Source organism: Pinus tabuliformis, chromosome 7 (genome assembly GCF_031772625.1).
Source record: "Pinus tabuliformis cultivar Carrire ecotype Pingquan chromosome 7, CPIR1, whole genome shotgun sequence".
Lineage (NCBI taxonomy): Eukaryota > Viridiplantae > Streptophyta > Pinopsida > Pinales > Pinaceae > Pinus > Pinus tabuliformis.
In genome coordinates this window covers 1,168,474,389-1,168,497,280 of record NC_142293.1, presented here as the reverse complement: position 1 = coordinate 1,168,497,280, position 22,892 = coordinate 1,168,474,389, and the positions used below count along the sequence as shown (strand labels likewise).

The following is a 22,892-nucleotide window of genomic DNA, read 5'->3' as shown; positions in this document are numbered from 1 at the left end:
TATGGAAGGAAAGGAAGTTGAATTAAGGGGTATTGCAGGGAAACCAGGAAAGATAATCAGCTCTAATGGCATGACAAAGCTTCTAAAAAAGGAGCAAAGAGGTGTAATTGCACAATTATGTTCGCTAGATGTTTCCACATTGGAATCATCTATTTCTCCAGATCTCCAAAAAGTCTTGGACAATCATTCCAAGGTATTTGAGACTCCAAAAGGTCTCCCACCTATGCGTGATCATGATCATGCTATTCATCTGATTCCAGGAAGTGTTCCTCCAAACATCAGGCCGTACAGATATCCCTATGTCCAAAAAAGTGAAATTGAACGTATGGTTGCAGAAATGCTAGAGGCTGGTATAATTCAACCGAGTCAAAGTTCTTTCTCAGCTCCAGTAGTATTGGTGCACAAGAAGGATGGATCATGGCGCATGTGTCCAGATTATAGGGAGCTCAACAAGCTCACTATTAAAGATAAGTTCCCCATTCCTGTTATTGATGAATTACTGGATGAATTGCATGGATCAATTTACTTCACCAAGTTGGATCTTCGTTCGGGATATCATCAAATCAGAATGAAGATTGAAGACATTCCGAAAATGGCATTTAGAACTCATGAGGGTCATTATGAATTTTTGGTCATGCCTTTTGGCCTTACCAATGCACCTTCAACATTTCAAGGTTTGATGAATTCAATTTTCAAACCATTCCTTAGAAAATTTGTGTTAGTATTTTTTGATGATATACTAATCTACAACAAGTCTTGGAAGGATCATGTTGAACATGTTGACAGGGTGCTACAACTATTGGAGGAGAAACAATTATATGCAAAAAGATCCAAATGTTTCTTTGGAGTCCAGGAGGTGGAATATTTGGGTCATATTGTATCTCATGAAGGAGTTAAGGTAGACCCTAGCAAAATTAAAGCCATTAAGGAATGGAAAATCCCCACATCCATAAAGCATCTGCGAGGATTTCTTGGGTTGACAGGGTATTATCGCAAGTTTGTTAAGAATTATGGGAGAATAGCAGCACCTCTAACAACATTATTGAAGAAAGATTCATTTTCATGGACTCCGGAAGCAACAAAGGCCTTTGAACATCTTAAAGAGGCAATGTGCCAAGCACCGGTCTTAGCTACACCGGACTTCACAAAAACCTTTATTGTGGAATGTGATGCTTCAGGAAATGGAATTGGTGCTGTTCTAATGCAAGATGAAAGACCCATTGCTTTTGAAAGTCGTCCAATCAAGGGAAAGTTTTTAAGCAAAGCTATTTATGAGAAGGAAATGTTGGCAATACTCCATGCACTTAAGAAATGGCGACCCTACCTAATGGGAAGACACTTCAAGGTAAAAACGGATCATGATAGCCTTAAATACTTTTTAGAACAAAGATTATCCTCTGAAGAGCAAAAAAAGTGGGTCACAAAGATGTTGGGTTATGACTTTGAAATCATCTACAAAAAAGGGAAGCAAAATGTGGTGGCAGATGCACTCTCAAGAAAGGATGAGGATGTGGAAGCATTGTTGTGTGCCATTTCTATTATCCAACCAGATTGGATAAACGAAGCAAGGGAGGAATGGAAGAATGACGAAGAAGTGTGGGCACTTATTCGAAAGCTACAACAAGATTCCAGTACTTCTGATACATTTAGCTGGCAAAATGATTCGTTATGGTACAAAGATCGCTTATACCTCTGTAAGAATTCCCAGCTAAAACAAAAGATTCTTATGGAATTGCACACTTCTCCCTTAGGAGGGCACTCAGGATTTTTAAAAACTTACCACAGGGTTAAGAAGGAATTTTTTTGGGATGGCCTTAAATCAGATATTCAAAAGTTTGTGGCGGAATGTTTGGTTTGCCAGCAAAATAAAGTTGAAACAATTAAGACACCAGGTCTATTACAACCTTTATCCATTCCAAGCCAACGTTGGGAGGAGGTTTCAATGGATTTTATCACAGGTTTACCCAAGTCTGAGGGAAAGAGTGTCATCATGGTGGTAGTTGACAGACTTACCAAGTATGCACACTTTTGTGCATTATCACATCCATTTAAAGCCAGTACAGTTTCTACTGCATTTATGGAAACAATTCAAAAGCTACATGGAAACCCAAAGATTATTGTAAGTGACAGAGATCCCATTTTCACTGGAAATTTTTGGACAAAATTATTTTCTTGTCTTGGTACTCAGTTAGCTCATAGCTCATCTTATCATCCTCAATCTGATGGGCAAACTGAGATAGTAAACAAATGTTTGGAAGGATATCTTCGTTGCTTTGTATCTGATAAAAAGACACAATGGGTCAAATGGTTGCCTCTGGCTGAATGGTGGTATAACACTTCCTTCCATACAGCAACAAAAATGACCCCATTTATGGCACTTTATGGGTATCAACCACCATCCATCACATCATATTTAAGAGAAAATTCTAAGGTTCAGGCAGTGGAACATCACATCGAACATCAACAACAAGTCCTCCAACTCTTAAAGGATAACCTCGTGTTGGCACAAAATAGAATGAAACAACAGGCAGATCAACATCGCAGTGAAAGAAGTTTTGATGTAGGTGATTGGGTATTCCTACGGCTACAACCATATAAGCAAATGTCCCTAAAGCAAGCTAAGAAGGATAATAAATTATCACCAAAGTATTATGGTCCGTACAAGGTGTTGCAAAAGATTGGTACTATGGCATACAAATTGGAGCTTCCTGCAGCTTCTCGATTGCACCCAGTTTTCCATGTTTCATGTTTAAAGAAGGTTATAGGTGACAAGCTCCCAATTCAAACAATATTGCCAGAACTTGATGAGGAAGGAAAAATTATATTGGAACCGGAAGCAGTCACAGAAACAAGAACTCGACAGCTACGAAATCGATCAATTTCAGAGTATCTTATCAAGTGGAAGAACTTATCCGCTGAAGATTCCACATGGGAGGATGAGAATTTTATGCAGAAGTATCCAGAACTACTCAAGCGTTGAGGACAACACTTTTTTGAAGGAGAGGGGCATGTTGGGTCCCTATAATACTAGTGATTACCCCATTACTATTGTAGTTATACCCCTTATTTATATTGTTGTGCCCCTATTACCCCCATATTGTTATTTCTGTGCCCCATAGAATCCCTCTATTGTTATTTTTGTGGCTTTATATTATTATTGTTAGGTCGACTGGATTATATTGTGACTCCTTAGACTCCTATATATAGAAAGGAGGTTTTGTCATTTGTATCATCCAAGAATTGTTCATTTATGTAATGTAAAGGAGGTTGCCCCCTCGAAGAGGCTGAATTCTAAGGCGTTGATCTATCTTTTCTATCTTTTCTTGAGCTGGTTTCATAACATGGTCTTATGGATGTCAATTCACAAATATATTTTTCCTGTGCAGATGGGGTTGACTATCATTTGTGGGCTAATGGATAGGAGGCCCTTCAACACATCGACATGTCAATGTGGTAAGATAGCATGCAACAACCCATAGATAATAAATTAAAGGAAAAGATGATTTCATAAGGCATAGCACTCAAATCATCGATAATGTTAGTATCCTAGTGTGGGAGGATGCTATCACATCAACATGGGGACTTGCATCTGAAAGTCAACTTCCAGATTGGAAAACTTTATGTGCAGGTATGCTTTATAAAACATATGTTTCACAACTGTTATGCATATGGAACACTTAACATCAGGAAGGAAGGATCGACCCTTTGTTATTTTAGGGGCTGTAGTTGGGCCTACACAATTGCTTGGAAATTTTGAGCTATACCTAGGGATAGGATGGTGAAAATAAATAGTTGATTGATAATTCAATTGGCTTTTGTGTGATGAACAGTAAAAAAACGAGAGTTGTTGCTATCACTTATCAAACTTTTCATTGCCCAACTTAAATTGTACATGGCCTAAACAAGCTTCTAGTTAACAATGTGTCTTCAAGGCCTTAAGCCAAAATCTATGTAGGGTCCTTACAGACAGTAAGGTCCCAATCAACTAGTAAGGTAGTCTTTTAGTCAGGAACAACCCAGTAATGTCTTATAGGACCAACTGTTTAGATTTCTTTGTCTGGTTGCTCATTATTATGTTTAAATTCAATCATTTAAAAGGAAAAAAACATATTTTGTATGCTGAATGTTTTTATAAAGGTAGTTTCAATTAAATCCAAATGTTTGATATTAGGTATAGTGCCAATAAAATTGTATATGACATAATCCCCATTAAAATTTTATGTAAGTCAGGTAGTTATAAATTTTCATAAGAAACTTCAATGTAAGTTTGACTTTTCATAAGAAATTTCAATGTAAGTTTGAGTGTATTTCTGTAGTGGGAGATTTATCTCAAAGATTTGATGTTTCTTGAAGTGTCATAAGTTGTTATATGTAGTTGATATTACATGATATGATTCCAAAGATCATATGAGTTTAGGAGAAGAAACTAATAAAAATATTTTGATTGCTTCCTCAGAGATCTGTATCAAATTTAAAGTGTTGACATAGTCATTTTATTATGCACATAGACTAAAATTTTGATTTTTTTTGGATACTCAAATAGAAACTGAAAATGTTCTTGCAAAATTAGTTGAGTAGCTAGGGAAGCAGAAGGTTTGATGTTCTTTCTTACCTTGTACAACACTTGAGAAAGTGGTGTACAATAATGATCTATGTGGGATGCCATTTATTGGTTAAGAGTTAGAACAACATATGTTTGATGCACTCCAGTAGTCTAGGGATCTAAGCCTATAATATTTTCAAGACCTTGAGCTTTTACCATGGTCTTGATTTTAGAGTTGTTTTTATTGAACTAAATGAGATTGTATATAATCTAACAAATCTAGATTCTTGTATGAGATTCTAGTAAAAGTATCGTAACATTAACGATTGTTCTGTTCTTTAGAATGGGCATACACATCTCAAAAATTAGACAGTGCGTGTCATTTTTTAGGTTATCAATCTCGTGACTCTTTACCATCTAATTTCATTGCAACAATGAATTTGTAAGTGCATTTAGTTTGCATATACTTTAACAAATCTAGATTCTTGTATGATATTCTCGCAAAAGTATCGTAACATTAACAATTGTTCTGTTCTGTAGAAGGGACATACACAACTCAGAAATTAGACAGTGTGTGTCATTTTTTGGGTTATTAATCTCGTGACTCTTTACCATCTAATTTTGATTGCAACAATGCTTTTGTAAGTGCAAATACAATTATAATCACATGAACCGTTCAAATGTGTTTAAAGTATAATGGGCTAATAAATTGGGTACCTGGGGAGTCTCTGTCAATATTGTAGTTCTACATAACATGCTTAACAGTTGCAAGTTTGTGTCAAACCATGAATCATCCATTTTTAGTGCCAGTACAATGAATACTTTCATTATTGTAAAACCATTATGAATAATTCTAGCCATGCAAGGATTATAGACTTGAGAAGAGTTTATCTGTAAATTACATAATCAAGGAAGGAAGGAATGAATGAGCATTAGGAGGGAGTTACGTGGGGTTGGTTTCTTGTGACAACATTGGTGATGAATTCATTTTTTTCATGGAACGCGAGGTTAAATAAATTCCCCTACCATGAAATTATACATTTACAAACAATTTTTTCTAGACTGAACCATTTCCCAGACAAGACATTCCTAGCCTTGGTCTTGCTAGTATTAAGATTGCTTAATATTATTGTGTAGAAAGCTTGTCATTGTGCAACATGGCATTGAGTGAAGGATCTCAATAAATAGCAACAGAGAAAGGCCTAGAGAAAGATGAGAAGGAAAATATTGATGAGCCCTTGCAGTCAATGTTAGCATTTGAGTTAATGAAAATAAATGAAAGCCAAAGAAAGGTGCCTGAGAAAAGATGTAGGAAGAAGATTGAATGATATGCATATTTTTTTCTTGTGATGGCTTCTAGTGTTGGGATCACTTCCATGGCAGCAGGGGTAGTCTACTATCGTTTTGTTTGGAAACTGCAGGTATTGCATGCCTTGGTGGGGAAATGTCTATGTGTCTATGTGTACTATGCTATAATGGTTGGAGTAGGCATGATAACAAAGAATTCAGGTTTAACACCAGAAGACATTTTCAGGGTCAGTCACTTTGCATCGAAGTGTCCAAAAGAGAAATTATGCAGGAATTGCAAAGAAGCTTGGTCATCTTGCAACTGATTGCCGCAATGAGCCTATCTGTAACATGTGTGGTAAAATCGGTCACATCGCAAAGGAATGTTTTTCTCATGAGCTAGGACTTCCTAAATCCACACTCTACAAGAAGTGTTATTTTCCTAGGCATATTATGACAGACTGTCCTATAAGGCCTGCAATAACCGGGAGAATGTGAATATGAGAAAGATGGAAATCATCATTGTAGCAATAATTGGCATTGGAGATACTACTAGTCATCTCTTTGAAGCGCTATTTTATGTTAATTCATTGCTTACCACTTCTTTGAGGCATTGAACAAGAAATTTTTTTTTAAGGGCAATCTCCCATTACTATTTAAATTACAAGTTTTATTTAGTTTATTGTTTGTTCTACACTGTATTCTGTGAAGCGATTGTATAAGGAAAAGTAAAACAAAATTTACTAGAATATATGTGATTTTTCACAGATCGAGTTTGACAGACCTTGTTGACAATTTTATGGATGATAACCTTAATTCAGTCTATCAAAACCATCTAAATTAATTTATTTGAAGAAATAGGATTTGTAGGAGATGATAATAACTCGATGATGTATTGAAGACAAAAGGCCAATGCAATCTTCACTTCTATGAAAAAATATACAACTTTCCCTTCATTAATTTTGTTAAATTTTTACTTGTTTAGCTCTGGGAGTCATCTCTAGAGTAGCAGGGTGCAGTCAATGACCAAGTACTAGAAATTCAAAATGCAAGTCTCACCAGAAGACATTTTGATCGTCAACAATTTCAATTGTGGGAGGTGAAGCATCTAATACACATGTTAATTGATTGGCTGCAGGAAAACCTTACAAATTTCCCAATCATTATGTTTGTAAATCCTGCAGAATTAGAATGGCTTGAAGTGGAATAAAATAGAATATAATTAGATTGCGTTATTTAAATTTTCACCTTATTTTTCTCTGGCAGTCTTCTCTAGAGTAGCACGGCACAGTCAATGACCAGGTACAACAGTAGATCTATACAACAACAGTAAGGGCACACTTATTTCTGTTGAGATTATGGCTAATATACACTTGAGGCCATGTGTCAGCCCTCTATTTGAGGTCTCAGTGTTTTTATTGAGCCTACATATTGATAATTAACCCACTTTATTGTACTTATGAGTTATCAATGTTTGACTATGTTGGACTAGTCATCTAAGGCCATGTGTCAGACCTATATTTGATGTCTCAATGTCTCTATTGAGGCTACATATTGATAATTAACCCACCTTATTGTACTTATGAGTTATCAATGTTTGACTATGTTGGACTAGTCATCTCATCATCTCTCGGCTAGCACTCTAAACCTGAAGGGACCGTTAGGTGTAATATTGTATACATAGTGTACACCATCCTCCTCATTTACTCAAGTTTTTATTTGACAAAAGACCGAGGGGTAATCTTACTGATAGTTCCCCTGCCTTGAATACTTGTGTTTTGACAGTGATCATCCTTTTTTGTGTTGAATTTCTCTTTTAAGAAAATGATATGGATTCATATATATCCTGTTGATTATTGAAGTGCTTTCATAGTTTTCTCTTGCACTAGATTAGGGATTATTAAATGTTTCACTGTAAATCCACTATCTTATAATCTCAACATGGTATCAGTGCTACTGCAGACTCTTCTTTCTCTATTCTGTATTGTTTCAGAGTTGTTCCAGGTCGGAAGCTAGGGTAAATTTTAGGTAGGAAACTAGGTTTCATCATTCTATTTTGCATAACAAACTATTTTTAAAGGTTTTTTATCCTCATTTCCTCTAGTGCCCTCCTTTCTTGGCTGTTTGTTGGCCTTTTTCAGTAGATACAAGGGGTTATTCTGTAGGTTCGTGCCCTCCCTCAAGGAAACACTCTCATTTTTTCTTCTTGCAGCCAACCATTTGTAGTTTTTATGGCAGTATTGGTCTTATGGATGGCATCTGGCAAATGGTTGTTTCCTGTGCTTATGGGGCTGACTATCATTTGCGAGCTAATCAATAGGAGGCCCTTCAACACATCTACATGTCAATGTGGTAAGATAGCATGCAACAGCCCATAGATAATAAATGCAATGAAAAGATGATTTCACAAGGCATAGCACTAAAATCATCAGTAATGTTAGTATCCTAGTGTGGGAGGATGCTATCACATCAACGTGGGGACTTGCATCTGAAAATCAGCTTCCAGATTAGAAAACCTTTCGGTGTAGGTATGCTTTATAAAACATATGTTTCACAATTGTTATGCATATGGAACACTTAAAAATAGGAAGGAAGGATTGACCCTTTGTTATTTTAGGGGCTGTAATTGGGCCCACACAATTTCTTGGAAATTTTGAGCTATACCGGGGAATTGGATGGTGAAAAGAAACAACTTGTAGACAATTCAATTGTCTTTTGCATGATGAATGGTAAAAAAATGAGAGTTTCTACTATCACTTATCAAACTCTTCATTGCCCAACTTAAATTGTACATGGCATAAACAAGAATTTGGTTAACACTGTGTCTTCAAGGCCTTAAGCCAAAATCTATGTGCGGTCATTACAGATAGTAAGGTCCCAATCAACCAATAAGGTAGTCTTTCAGTGAGGAACAACCCAGTAATGTCTTACAAGACCAACTATTTAGATTTTGTTTTATCGTTGCTCATTATCATGTTTAAATTCAATCATTTAAACGAAAAAAAACATATTTTGTATGCTTAATGTTTTTAGAAAGGTGGTTTCAATTAAATCCAAATGCTTGATATTAGGTATAGTGCCAATAAAATTTTGTATGATATAATCCCGATTAAAATTTTATGTAATTGAGCCATTTATAATTTTTCATCAGAAACTTCAATATAAGTTTGAGTGTATTTCTGTAGTGGGAGATTGATCTCAAATATTTGATGTTTCTTGAATTGTCATCAGTTGTTATATGTAGTTGATATTAAATGATATGATTCCAAAGTTAATATGAGTTTAGGAGAAGAAACTAATCAAAATATTTTGATTGCTTCCTCAGAGTTGTGTATCAAATTTAAAGTGTTGGCATAGTCGTTTTGTTATGCACACACACTAAAATTTTCCTTTTTCCTAGATACTCAAATAGAAACTGAAAAAATTCTGGCAAATTAGTTGATGAGCCAGGGAAGTAGAAGGTTTCATGTTCTCTATTACCTTGTATAATACTTGATAAAGTGGCATACTGTAATGATCTATGTAGGATGCCCTTTATTGGTTAAGAGTTAGAACAACATATGTTTGATGTACTCCAGTAGTCTAGGGATCTAAGCCTCCAATATTTTCAGGACCTTGAGCTTTTACCATGGTCTCGATTTTAGAGTTGTTTTTATTGAAATAAATAAGTTTGTATATAATCTAAAAAATATATATTATCATATGATATTCTAGCAAAAGTATCATAACATTAACAATTGTTCTGTTTTGCCGAAGGGACTTACAAAACTCAGAAATTAGACAGTGCATGTCATTTTTTGGGTTATCAATCTCATGACTCTTTACCATATAATTTTGATTACAATAATGCATTTGTAAGTGAAAATACCATTATAATTACACGAACCGTTCAAATGTGTTTAAAGTATGATGAGCTAATAAATTGGGTACTTGGGAAGCTAATCAAGCGTTTCACAGTAATGTGTACCTTGAACAGGTTGATGCTCTTTTCCTACAGTCTCTAGGTCAATTAGCATTATGTCTTGTCATACTACAGTTACATGGCTACCATCACAAACCTAATTCAACCAATATCCAGGTGGAGGTGTGGGGCAGTTCCGTTCATTGTATGTCACCCTATCTTTCAGTTTAGACAAAGTAATATTTCCTTATATATATATTGTTATTATTAGCATAATTATGAAATATGCTTCTCTGTCGGTGCATATAGACCACGATGATAGGTGTGGGGCAATCCCATTCATTGTATGTCACACTATCTTTTAGATTAGACACAATATTATTTCCTTTTATATAGATTGTTCTTGTTGGCATAATTCCGAAATAGGCTTCTTTCCTGGTGCATATAGGACATGATGAGTCATCACACACAACATAAAGTATGCAATGTTGTTATAAATGGAGAGCCTGTCATCCATTCAGAGAAGGTAAATCTTAAGGAGAATCCAATTAGGTATGACCACACTCGTCACCCTTGTATCACTTGTTTTGGGAATAATACATTTGATATTTCACTACTACACAAGAAAAATGCAAATCAAGAATGATAATTGTGAATCCAAAAGACAATGACCACATACTAGGTTCACCCTCCCTACATAAGAAAAGAGAGTTAGCATGTCCATTTTGTATTTGATCTCAATGCATCTACGTCATCCCTAAAAATTTCAATCATATTAGGTATTTTCATATCCAACTCCATTCTATTAATTGAAACTTCTCCAAAATGGACTGGATTAGAAGGTTGTTCTGCACCGTTGTTTCCATAAGGAGCTGTATGTTAGTCTGATTTGGTATCCCATGGTTTTCATTCCTGGAGATTATATATTTGTCCCTAAAAGGAACCATTTAATATCAAAGAGTTGCAACAAAGAGAATCATGTACTCAACAACAAGCCATATCAAAAAGTCTCTGTCAATCTTGTAGTTCCACATAACATGCTTAACAGTTGCAGGTTTGTGACAAACCATGCATCGTCCATTTGTAATGCCAGTACAATGAATACTTTCATTATTGTAAAACCATTATGAATAATTCCAGCCATGCAAGGATTATAGACTTGAGAAGAGTTTATCCATAAATTACGTAATCAAGGAAGGAAGGAAGGAACGAGCATTAGGAGGGAGTTACGTGGGGTTGGTTTCTTTTGAAAACATTGGTGATGAATTCATTTTTTTCGTGGACCATGAGTTTAAATAAATTCCCCTACCATGCAATTATACCTGAACAAATGATTTTTTCTAGACTAAACCATTTCCTAGACAAGACATTCCTGGCCTTGGTCTTGCTAGTGTTAAGATTGCTTAATATTATCATGTAGAAAGATTGTCATTATTCAACATGGCATTGAGTGAAGGATATCAAAAAATAAAATCAGAGAAAGGCCTAGAGAAAGATGGGAAGGAAAATATTGATGAGCCCTTGTAGTCAAAGTTAGCATTTGCGTTAATAAAAATAAATGAAAGTTAGAGAAAGGTGTCTGAGAAAAGAGGCAGGAAGAAGGTTGAATGATATGCATATTTGCTTCCTATGATCGCTTTTAGTTTTTGGAGCACTTCCATGGAAACAAGGGTAGTCTACTATCATAATGTTTGGAAAGTGCATGTATTGCATGTCTTGTTGGAGAAATGTCTATGTTTCTATGTGTAATGTTCTAATATAGCTGGAGTAGGCATGATAACAAATAATTTAGGTTTAACACCAGAAGACATTTTCAAGGTTAGCAAGTTCAATCATGGGAGTTGGAGCATCTGAAGCACATGTTAAGTGATTGGTTGTAGTACAAGCCTGCAATGTTCCCAAACATTATGTTCGTAAATCCTGGAGAGATAGAATATCTTGAACTGGAATAAAATAGATTGTAATTTGATTGATTTTTTAAAAATTTTACTTGTTTAGCTTTGGAAACCTTCTCTAGAGTAGCAGAGCATAGTCAGTGACTAGCTACAGGACTTTTAAAATGCAAGTCTCACTAGAAAACAATTTGATGGTCAACAAGTTCAATTGTGGGAGGTGGAGCATCTAAAATGCATGTTAATTGGTTGGCTGCAGGAAAACCCTGCAAAGTTCCCAAACATTATGTTCATAAATCCTGCAGATTTAGAATGGATTGAAGTGGAATAAAATAGAATATAATTAGATTTTTTTTTAATTTTTTTTTTACCTTGTTTTGCTCTGGAAGTCTTCTTTAGAGTAGCAAGGCACAGTCAGTGACCAAGTACAACAGCAAATCTGTACAACAATAGTAAGGGCAAACTTATTGTTGTTGAGATTATGGATAATATACACATGATGCCATGTGTCAACCCTCTATTTGAGGTATGAGTGTTTTTATTGAGCCTACATATTGATAATTAACCCACCTTATTGTACTTATCCGTTATCAATGTTTGACTATGTTAGCCTAGTAATCTCATCATCTGGGGGCTAGCACTCTAAACCTAAATGGAGCTTTAGGTGTAATATTGTATATATATTGTGTACACCATCGTCCTCATTTGTAAATTAATCACAAGTTTTTATTTGATAAAAGACCTAGGGGTAATCTTACCTGTAGTGCCCCTCTCTCGAATACATGTGCTTTGATAGTGATCATGCTTTTTTGTGTTGAATTTCTCTTCCAAGCACATTGTATGGGTTCATATATATTGTGCTCATTATTGAAGCGTTGTCATATTTTTCTGTTGCATTGGATTAGGGTTTATTGAATGTTTCATCGTAAGTCCACTATCTTATAATCTCAACATGGTATCAAAGCTACTATGGACTCTTCTTTCTCTATTCTGTATTGTTTTAGAGTTGTTCCAGGTATGAAGCTAGGGTAAATTTTATGTATGAAACTAGGTTTCGTCATTCTATTTTGCATAACAAACTATTTTTAAAGGTTTTTATCCTCATTTCCTCCAATGCCCTCCTTTCTTAGCTGTTTGTTGGCCTTTATTACCAGATATAAGGGTTATCTTACCCGTTTGTGCCCTCCCTGAGGGTAGCACTCTCATTTTTTCTTCTTGGAGCCAATCATTTGTAACTTTTATGGCATTACTGGTCTTATGGATGGAAATTGGTAAATTGTTGTTTCCTATGCTTATGGGGCCGACTATCATTTGTGGGCTAATCAATAGGAGGCCCTTCAACACATCGACATGTCAATGTGGTAAGCTAGCATGCAACAACCCATAGAGAATAACTGCATGGAGAAGATGATTTCACAAGGCATTGCAATGAAATCATTGGTAATGTTAGTATCCTAGTGTGGGAGGATGCTATCACAACAACATGTGGACTTGCATCTGAAAGCCAGCTTCCAGATTGGCAAACCTTTTGGTGCTAGTATGCTTTATAAAACATATGTTTCACAACTGTTATGCATATGGAATACTTAACAACAGGAAGGAAGCATCGACCCTTTGTTATTTGAGGGGATGTAGTTGCGTCGACAAAATTGCTCAGAAATTTTGAACTATACCGGGGGATTGGATTGTGAAAAGAAACAGTTGATGACAATTCAATTGGCTTTTGTGTGATGAATGGTAAAAAAATTAGAGATGCTACTATCACTTATCAAACTCTTCATTACCCAGCTTAAACTGTACATGGCATAAACAAGATTGTGGTTAACACTATGTCTTCAAGGCCCTAAGCCAAAATATATGTAGGGTCCTTACAGACAGTAACGTCTCAATCAACCAATAAGGTCTCTACATCTTATTTAGATTTTTCCCATTCCCATGTCACGATTTTTCCTCAATTTATGCCTTACAATGTTTCCTTTGCAACCTTTGGTGCAAATGATAGTAAATAGTTCATCATGAATATATACAAAAATAAGATTATAGACCATAGTTGTACTTATGAACCGTAAGAGTAGACTCGTCTGGACCTATAGTACATAAAAAATTCCAATATATTAGGAGAAAAAGACCTATTGTTATCAAACAATACCTGCATAAAAAGCTACAATTACAAAACAACACTTTTAATCAAACATGACCTATTATAAAACTAAAACATTTAATTATAATGTCCCATGTTACAAATCCTTTCAATCATTTTTCTCCGAAGGAATTGAAGTAATTAAAATGAGGAAAATGTTTTCCACACAAAAAGTCCTTGTTAAATGTAGAAATTTAAATGATTTTTTTATATTATTATTATTATTATTATTATTATTATTATTTAAAATATACTAAGAGAAATTTTACATAAGAATTATAAAATTAAAACTTTTAATTATAATGTCTCATTTAATTATAATTTGTCATGCAATAAATCTTTTGAACCATATAATATAAATAATTAAAGGGATGGGTATATTTTTAGATTAAATTTTAAAAATAAAGGATATAAATTTTAATTTTGAAGATTAGAAAATGTAATAATATGATTTATTTTAAAGATTGGTTTTTTTTTTAAGTTTTCTGAAATTTATATGTTTATTAAAATTCTAGATATCAAACACTCATGGAAAATAAAATATTTTTATTTTAAATTATATTTTTTAACATTTATTATTAAATATTTTTTTTTATAATATATATAGAGATTGAGTTAAATGTTTTGTGAAATATAAGTTAGGGACATAAAAACTGATTAAATATAAGATTTATAAAAATTAGAAAATTTGTGTACCTTTTTCACATTTGTAATTTTTTATTTTTTACATGAACTCAAAATCTTATTGTTTTCATTTTTTTTTAAAATTAAATGTTAATTGCAAATTCTAGGATGCAAAAAAGACTCGGCTGAAGCATACAACATGATGACCTGGTTTTCAAAATAACAGAATCAAACAAAACATGATTTTAAATGTAGTCCAATATAGAGTATATGTGTATATATATATATAAATATAAAATAATTTTATTAAATTATTATTAATTATATATTAATATTTATTTAAAATTCATAATAATATTTTATTAAGAATTATAAAGAAAATTTTACAAGGATTAAAAAACCATTGAAATGTTTTTTGACAAGCTTAAAATAAGTAATTTATAATCTTAATGAAAAATTAAAGAGATAATTCTAAATTTTTCTATTAAAATGAACAAAATCTTATATAAATATCATACAATAAAGGTATTTATAAAATCAAGGCAATAAATTCTAATTTGGAAAACTAGGAAAGGTGATAATATGATTTCTTTTAAGGAATCAAATTTTTATTTTAAGTTTTATGAAATTTTAAGTCGATTATTAACTTTTTAGATACTATACATATACATCTGTACAAATTAAAGTATTTGTATTTTAAATGATATTTTAATATTTATTATAAATTGAGAGATATCTTTTTGAAATATAGTGTTTATTTAGTTATTATTAATTGTATATTAATATTAATTTAAAATTTAAAATAATATTTTATTAGTAATTATAATATAAATATTTAAAATGATTAAAAATTCATGGAATTGTTTTCAGCAGATAAAACTAAATAATTTAGAATTTTAATGAAAAATTAAAAATATGAGAAATAATTTTAATTTTTTTATTAAAATGAAAAAATATCATATAAATACCAAAGAATAAATGTATTTATATATTTTTAAACTAAATTTTAGAAATGAGGAAATTATTTTAATTCCAAAAATTAGAAAAGTTAATAATATGATTTCCTTTAAACATTGAAATCTTATTTTAAGAGGTTTTATGAAATTTGTAAGTCTATTAAACATTTAGATATCAAACACCTAAAAAAGTTCAAATAAAATTCAAATATTCCCATTTTAAATGATATATTTTAGTATTTATTATAATGTAAGAGGTTTTTTTTGAGACATATAGAATTCCGGTTAAATGATGGGTAAAAAGAAAGTTAGGGACATTAAAAAAAGAATGGAAAATTTTGTTTTTCCTTTTACATTTGCATGATTTTTATTCCATAAAAAGGAATGTAAACACGAACTCAAAATCTTATTCTTATTTTTATTTTTTTTTGGAATTGCTCACTTTGGCAAAAAAGCCAATGTAATTATAAAATCTGGGATGCAAAGAAAACTTGGTTCAAGCATAAGATGTGATGACAATGATGCATGCTTTTCAAAATGACAAATACAAACAAAACATAATTTGAAATTTAATGTAATACTTTACAAAGAAGATATAGATATATATCATTTTATTAAATTATTAATAGTATTGTATTAATAATTATAAAACTAGCAATTGCCCCAAAAGGTGCAAAGAGAGGCCGATAGAAATGTTAAATTGAAAGAATTGTATTTTGGTTTAAAATAATAAATGTTATAATAATTCAATCATTCAAACTAAACCTAATCAATAAATTGCCCAAAATAAAATAAATCTTTAATCAAAATTATACAAGTTATTATTCTTCTTTTCTCTCAATTATTTATATAATAAAATCCAATCAATCATTTAAAATAAATCAAATCAATAAATTTCCCAAATTAAATCCCAACTAATCAAAAATTATTTGGGAATATATATGTATAACCCAATGAAAATATATATATTTATATGTTACAAAAAAAATAAGTAAAAAATTCTAATTGATTTAAATAAATCTAAAACCACTGAAATTAAAAATTACTATTTATGATTAAGCAGTGGAAATTTTAAGATAATAGGAACACATTTTTTTCACCCAAATTAAAATTATTTTTTAATAATAAATCAAACATTGAAAATGTCAACATTAAAAAATTTCAGCACAAAGAAAAGAACTTCCTAAACAGTGGAAGATTTTATTTATAATTTATAATATTTAACTATTCAAATTGATATATCAAATTAATTTTTTTATATTAATATTTATAAATAAAGAAAAGAAAAGAAAATATTAATCATTTATATATTTTTAAATTTAAATAAATTTTTTTAATAAACTGTATAAAAATAAGAATCTAATTTTAGAGACATGTTAAATAAAATAAAAAAATAAGCTAAAAAGAAACCCTACTTTTCTTAAACATCTTACTTCAAAAAAAACCCAGCAACACAACCAAATCAAATGAAAAACATAGAATAATTAGCCGGCCATGCTTTATAGATAAGATGTGGCATGGGAGATGTTAGTTGACAATATTGAGAAGTTAGATAAGATGTGGCATGGGAGATGTTAGTTGACAATATTGAGAAGTTGTAATAAGAACTTCGGCGTAAATCACATGTAGAAAGACCTTTGATTTACGCCGAAGTTCTTATTACAACTATTATGGATCACAGAAGCCTCACTTCAATAATATTGAGAAGCTTAAAGTCTAACATCCTCATTGGCATTTGCGAGGTGTGTAATGGAAAGTTTTATGGAAAGTTTGGTTTCAGTGGACCTTAACCATCATCATCAATAAAACATGAACTCAAACATTTGCATTTCATTGTATGAAATTAAAATCTTTAATTTTAAATTGAAAATCATAAGTTGAACTATCCATTAAAAAAATAAAAAAAATTAAATGTTTGAATATAATAAATGTTATTATATTTTTATAATATATTTTTAGATATTATTATTATGTTAGTATTATATATAATAATGTATATTTCAAATTAATTTAAATATATTATTTTTTTAAGAAATTTAATTTTTTATATTGAATTATATGATATTTATTTTTATAATTATATATTAATTTATAATTTTATTTAAAAAATGTGTTTTTCATCAATATAATAAATATAAAATTGTAATTTTTAATTGAAATTAACTCATTATAATTATAAGTAATAAAAATGTTTTTTTTTTCCATCAAATATAATAAATTAAAATTTACATATAAAATTTAAAATTTACATATAAAATTGTAAATTTTAATTGAAATTAATCCATTATAATTATAAGTTATAAAAATGTTTTTTTTCATCAAATCAAATAAAATAAATATAAAATTGTAAATTTTAATTCAAATTAATCCATTATATTATAATAATTGATTGTTTAAGGTACACGATGAACTGAAAGATGTAACACAATGACATTGACAGATGTAATCAGCGACAAAGGGTAAACCGGCATGACTAATTATTGCTTGCAATTGCCCTTGCTCCAAAAAGTGCAAAACATACCGATAGGTAACATTGACAGATGTAATCAGCAACAAAGGGTAAACCGGCATGACTAATTATTGCTTGCAATTGCCCTTGCTCCAAAAAGTGCAAAACATACCGATAGGTTGTTTTTTAAATTGGACAAGGACCGCATTTGTACATTGGTTTTGGTTTCCAAGTGTGAGAGTGAGAAGTTAATGGATGTTTTTTAAATTAGAAAAATTCTAAAGGTTTTTTAAATTGGACAAAGAACCCATTCGTACATTGGTTTCCAAATGTGAAATCTTAATGGATATTTTGAAGCACACATCTTTGAAACACACATCACATTTGGAAACAAATGTGAGATCTTAATGGATATTTTGAAGCACACATGCGAAAGTTAAAAGTTTTCTTGGTATAAATATACTTGATAAAAATCCAAGTTTTCATGTGTATCAAAATCTCATTCTTGGTATAAATATACTTCATAAAAATGCAAGTTTTCCTGTGTATGAAAATCTCATTCAAATACGTGGGAAGTGCGCGGTCCTCTCCAATTGGACTAATTTTTAATAATTAAGAAATGGGAATCAAACATCCAAAATCATCAATGCTCCGAAATCATCAATGCTCCGCAATTGGAGAATCTTTAATGATTAAAAAATGCTAATCAAATAAATAGCATCAAAACAATAGCGAAGACCGATTTTGGTCAAATAATTTGCAGGTTCAAGGGGAAGGTTACCCAGTTCATTCATGCATTCTATATTCTTTTCTAGTAGTGTTTTTCTTTCCTGCAATAATTCCAATGTTCACTAATTCCAATGTTCAACAATGAACGTCTGCACTAATCTTTCCTTCTAGCTGAACAGAGACTTGGCTTTATATTGGTTCAGGGGATTATCAGTTGTTGTCTCCTCTACCTTTACAATGTAATTCCTCCACTGCCCAACAGTGCTATCTACGAGGCAGGAAGTTTCACAGAGGTTGATCAATCCAGCATCACAACTTACTTGCCCAGAAGCAATTAAAAGGAATAAGTTGTGCTTTATGACTTAAAAACAGTGGTTCAGCTTTAGCTTTCTGGTAAGTCTGCAGAACATAGAAAAGAACAAAAGAACAAGAAGACATTTTACAGGAAAGCATGATAATAAGCAGAGGGGTACCAATACCATATAAAAACCTTTCATAGAGTACTGAGAACATGTGTTTGAAGGCAAAATCCAGAAAGTCTAACATATCTGGAAATGCCAATGCAAAACATGAGAAAAAAAGTTCTATAATTTTGGTTTCCAATTAATTGTGAACTTTTGGGGGAAAGTATGTACCCCATAAAGAAATTTAGGTATAACTTAGAACAATCTAATTGTAAGAGAAACGTATCTAGCTACCAACAGATGAAAACCAACATGAAATGATGATTCAAGCACTACAAAGTTAAATCCTAGTTTTCAAAATACATTCTGTATTAACTGCATGTGGGCATCAGACTGTTTTTGAAGTTTGGCACTTTAATCAAGTCAATTTATGCAGATCAAGTGGCTATTAATATCAAGTCAATTTCTGCAGATCAATTGGCTATTAATATTACGTCAATTTCTGCAGATCAATTGGTTATTAGTATCAAGTCAATTTCTGCAGTTCAAATGGCTATTCATATCACACTAGTTACAGTAGGTTCAAAACAAACATATATACCAAAACAACAGGAGAAGAATATAGTGCACTCCTAAATCCACATGTACTGATCCCAGCACTCCGTTGAGCTAAACATTTCAGCCCACATCCTACAATAAATAAAACGCTTGACACAATCCCCACACAAAGAACTAATCTTTTTTTGTGGATTTGTTAATAAGTGACTTGTGGATGTGAGGGATGACACCTCCACCTGCTATGGTACCTTTGATCAAAGTATCAAGTTCTTCGTCTCCTCTAATAGCGAGCTGCAAATGCCTTGGGGTGATATGCTTAACCTTGAGATCTTTACTGGCATTTCCTGCAAGTTCTAAAACCTCTGCAGTGAGATACTCCAGAATGATTGCAGAATAAACAGCTCCAGTTGCTCCCACCCTTCCATTTGCAGATACTCGAGACTTCAACAGACAGTGGATCCGTCCCACAGGAAACTGCAACAAGAACAAACAATTCAGTCCACCTATTACAGGAATCTTATGGAGTTCTTGCTCACAAGAATTCTGAACTGTTCCAAAGCTTCAATGAAGATGTTTCTCCCGGGAAAAAAGAAGCTAGAATTACTTCAGTTGATTCAAGATTTTGACAAGAAAATTTATAGAAAATAAATAGATACAACTGTAAGTCAAACAACCAAAAACAGAGTCCCAGAGAGTTCAACATAAAACAGAGTCTCACAGAATTCAAGATATTACAGAAACCTTATGGAGTTCTTTCTCAAGGAGTATTTGAACTATTACAAAGCTTCATTGAAGATGTTTCTATAAATTTACTTCTCAACGATTTACAAGGACATGTAAAAAGGGAAAGATTTGTGGAATTCCAAGTTCAAAAATTTAACAGAAATAAAAATCTTCCATTTCTCCAAAAATCAAAACCTCGAGTAAATGTGTTTGTGTAACCCCGATACTCAACAAAACCATCTCACGATGCATCACAAACAAGCAGCATCTTTCATCTCTCATAAATAGCAGACATTCTATTTGACAGAAATCGATCAAGAAAAGCGAAAACCCACGTCAAAAATTCATCTCAACAACAGGCCCGAACTAAGAAAACGCATTTACTCTCATTCTCTCAGCTTTGAAGATGTTACAAACCTAACTATGCATTTCCCTCCACTGAACCGAAAAGTCCCCCATGCATAATCCCAGCTTTACTAGGCTCTAATCCACCGGCATTGAAGAAAAACGAGGAAAATCCCAAATACATTTCATGAGGACCTAACAGCATTACTCCAAAAACACAAAACACACAAACCCATATTCATTCCGTAACCCAAAATCACTGACTAAACAGTAGAACAACGGTACATTCATTCACAAGCATCCCACATTCTACACTCTGTCCGTACCAAGCAAGCTGAAGACAACGCCTTTTTTTCTGAAGCAAACACTACAATCTCGGTCCCCACTCTCTTTTTCAAAAACATCATCCAACATTGAACAAAACCTACCTGCTTAACTGTTAAACAGCATCTAACATTGAACAAAACCTACCTGGTTTAACTGCTAAACAGCATCCAAGATTGAACAAAACCTACCTGGCTAACCATTGTGGCAGAGTTCCAGGATGCTCAGAAACAAATCGCAAAGACTCAGTCGTGATGAGAACGTGGGTTGGTCCCTGCCACCATGTTTGGGAATACATCAAAATATGAAAAGCATAATTATGAACCCCTTACTTCCCAATCCACTGTGACAATATTATTGACTTAAAAACATGGAAAAGCATAAAAGTTACATTTAAACACTGAGCTTTGCTAGCTTTGAAAGTCGAGATAAAATTTCATAATTACCGATAAGTTACAACCTAGACCAAGGCAGATAAAGTCTTGGGATAGAGCATTGACATTTCTGTCTACTCTTAGAAATATTTTGCTGCAAGGAGATAATCTTTGTCTGGAAGGAGATATCTCTGTAAGACAGAAAATAAACAAGGAAATGACCCTGCATACTGCTCTCTAAGGCATAAACTCTATAAAATTGTTCCATGCAAAAAACTAAGGCTAAAATACAAATCTTCCATACAGAGAACATGCACAAGAAAAAACTCCTGTATGCAGAGTCCAGACTTATATTTCAAATACTGAATATTACACAATACTGTTCCATGCAGAAGGATATGTATATATTTAAGCATTATATATTCACACTCCAATAAAAAAGATGGGGTAACCATACAATAAACCCGATCTTGTCTATGAAAAACAGGATCACCATTACCCATAAGATCTGCAGCACCCTGTAGATGTCATGAGAAGTTTCCGGAACAGGGAACTGTGTTGACAACACAGTTATAAAATAAACTTCATGGGCTAGTCACAGAGTCAACAAAAAAAATAAGCATTACAAAAAATGTTCATCGTTCGTTTCGCCTCGTAGATTATTCTAATTAAAGAACAAGTAAGCATTAGAAAAAAAATATATATTAATAATGAATGAACAACTAAGCATTGAACAGAGGAAAGAAAACCAGACTCACTTGGTTATGCAATTGGCGATCAAACCCTACGAGCTCCTCCACAAATTCATCTCTACAGGAGCTGCCGAGATCCTTGCTTTGGAGCCAATTTGTAAATATTGGAAAGATTTTACTCCCAACCTCCCTGAATTCCATAGGGGTTTTTAGGGTGTTTTCGGCATAGTGCTTGTCTAAATATTCTGCAATTTTATCAGAGTCTTGGATCCATGTTTCCCATCTCTAAAAACGGGATCAGTCCAGAAGGATTTTTGACCATAAATCTATACAAAATAGATTAACATATTTTCTGATAGTGAAGGAGATATCAGCATAGCGTTTACCTGTAACAACATAGACTATCAAAATAGCGTTTACCTGTAACAATGAAGACGATGGTTCTAGAGCTCTCCGCCCATAACAACCCTCCGCCCATAACAGAAATGAAGGCCATGTTCCGCGCCTCCGCCCATAACAGAAATGAAGGCCATGTTCCGCCATGTTCCGTCCGTAACTGAAGGATGAAGGCCATGACGAGTAACTGAAGGAGGAAGACCATGATGAATATCAGGAAAATGTGCACAGATGTCAGTAGAGAGCATAAGGGTGGCCCTAAAACACTGTGCACAGATGTCAGACGTACTCTCGTCACTGAAGGACGCCAGGTGTCAACCTCAGAAATAAAACATTGTGCACAGATGTCAGACGTACTCTCGTCACTGAAGGACGCCAGGTGTCAACCTCTGAAGGAAAAGGACGACGAAAGTCTCACTCATAGGAAGGCCTATCGGCCTAATTAAAATTAAAAAAGATTAAAAACCATTCAAATGTTTTTAAAAAATTAAAATAAATAGTTAATAAAAATATAAGAAATAATTTTAATTTTTTTATTAAAACTAAAAAGTTATC

At 32.8% G+C, this 22,892-nt stretch overlaps 1 pseudogene across 1 annotated transcript; it reads right to left on the bottom strand.

The window, feature by feature from the left end:
* Positions 1 to 19,379: 19,379 nt before the first annotated feature.
* Positions 19,380 to 22,484, bottom strand: LOC149251623 (putative histone H2A variant 2 pseudogene; annotated as a pseudogene). Its single transcript, XR_016265447.1, has 3 exons — positions 22,362 to 22,484; positions 22,008 to 22,226; positions 19,380 to 19,957 (listed from the first exon to the last, which is right to left on the bottom strand). The product of XR_016265447.1 is annotated as a putative histone H2A variant 2 pseudogene (transcript).
* Between the last annotated feature and the right edge of the window lie 408 nt (positions 22,485 to 22,892).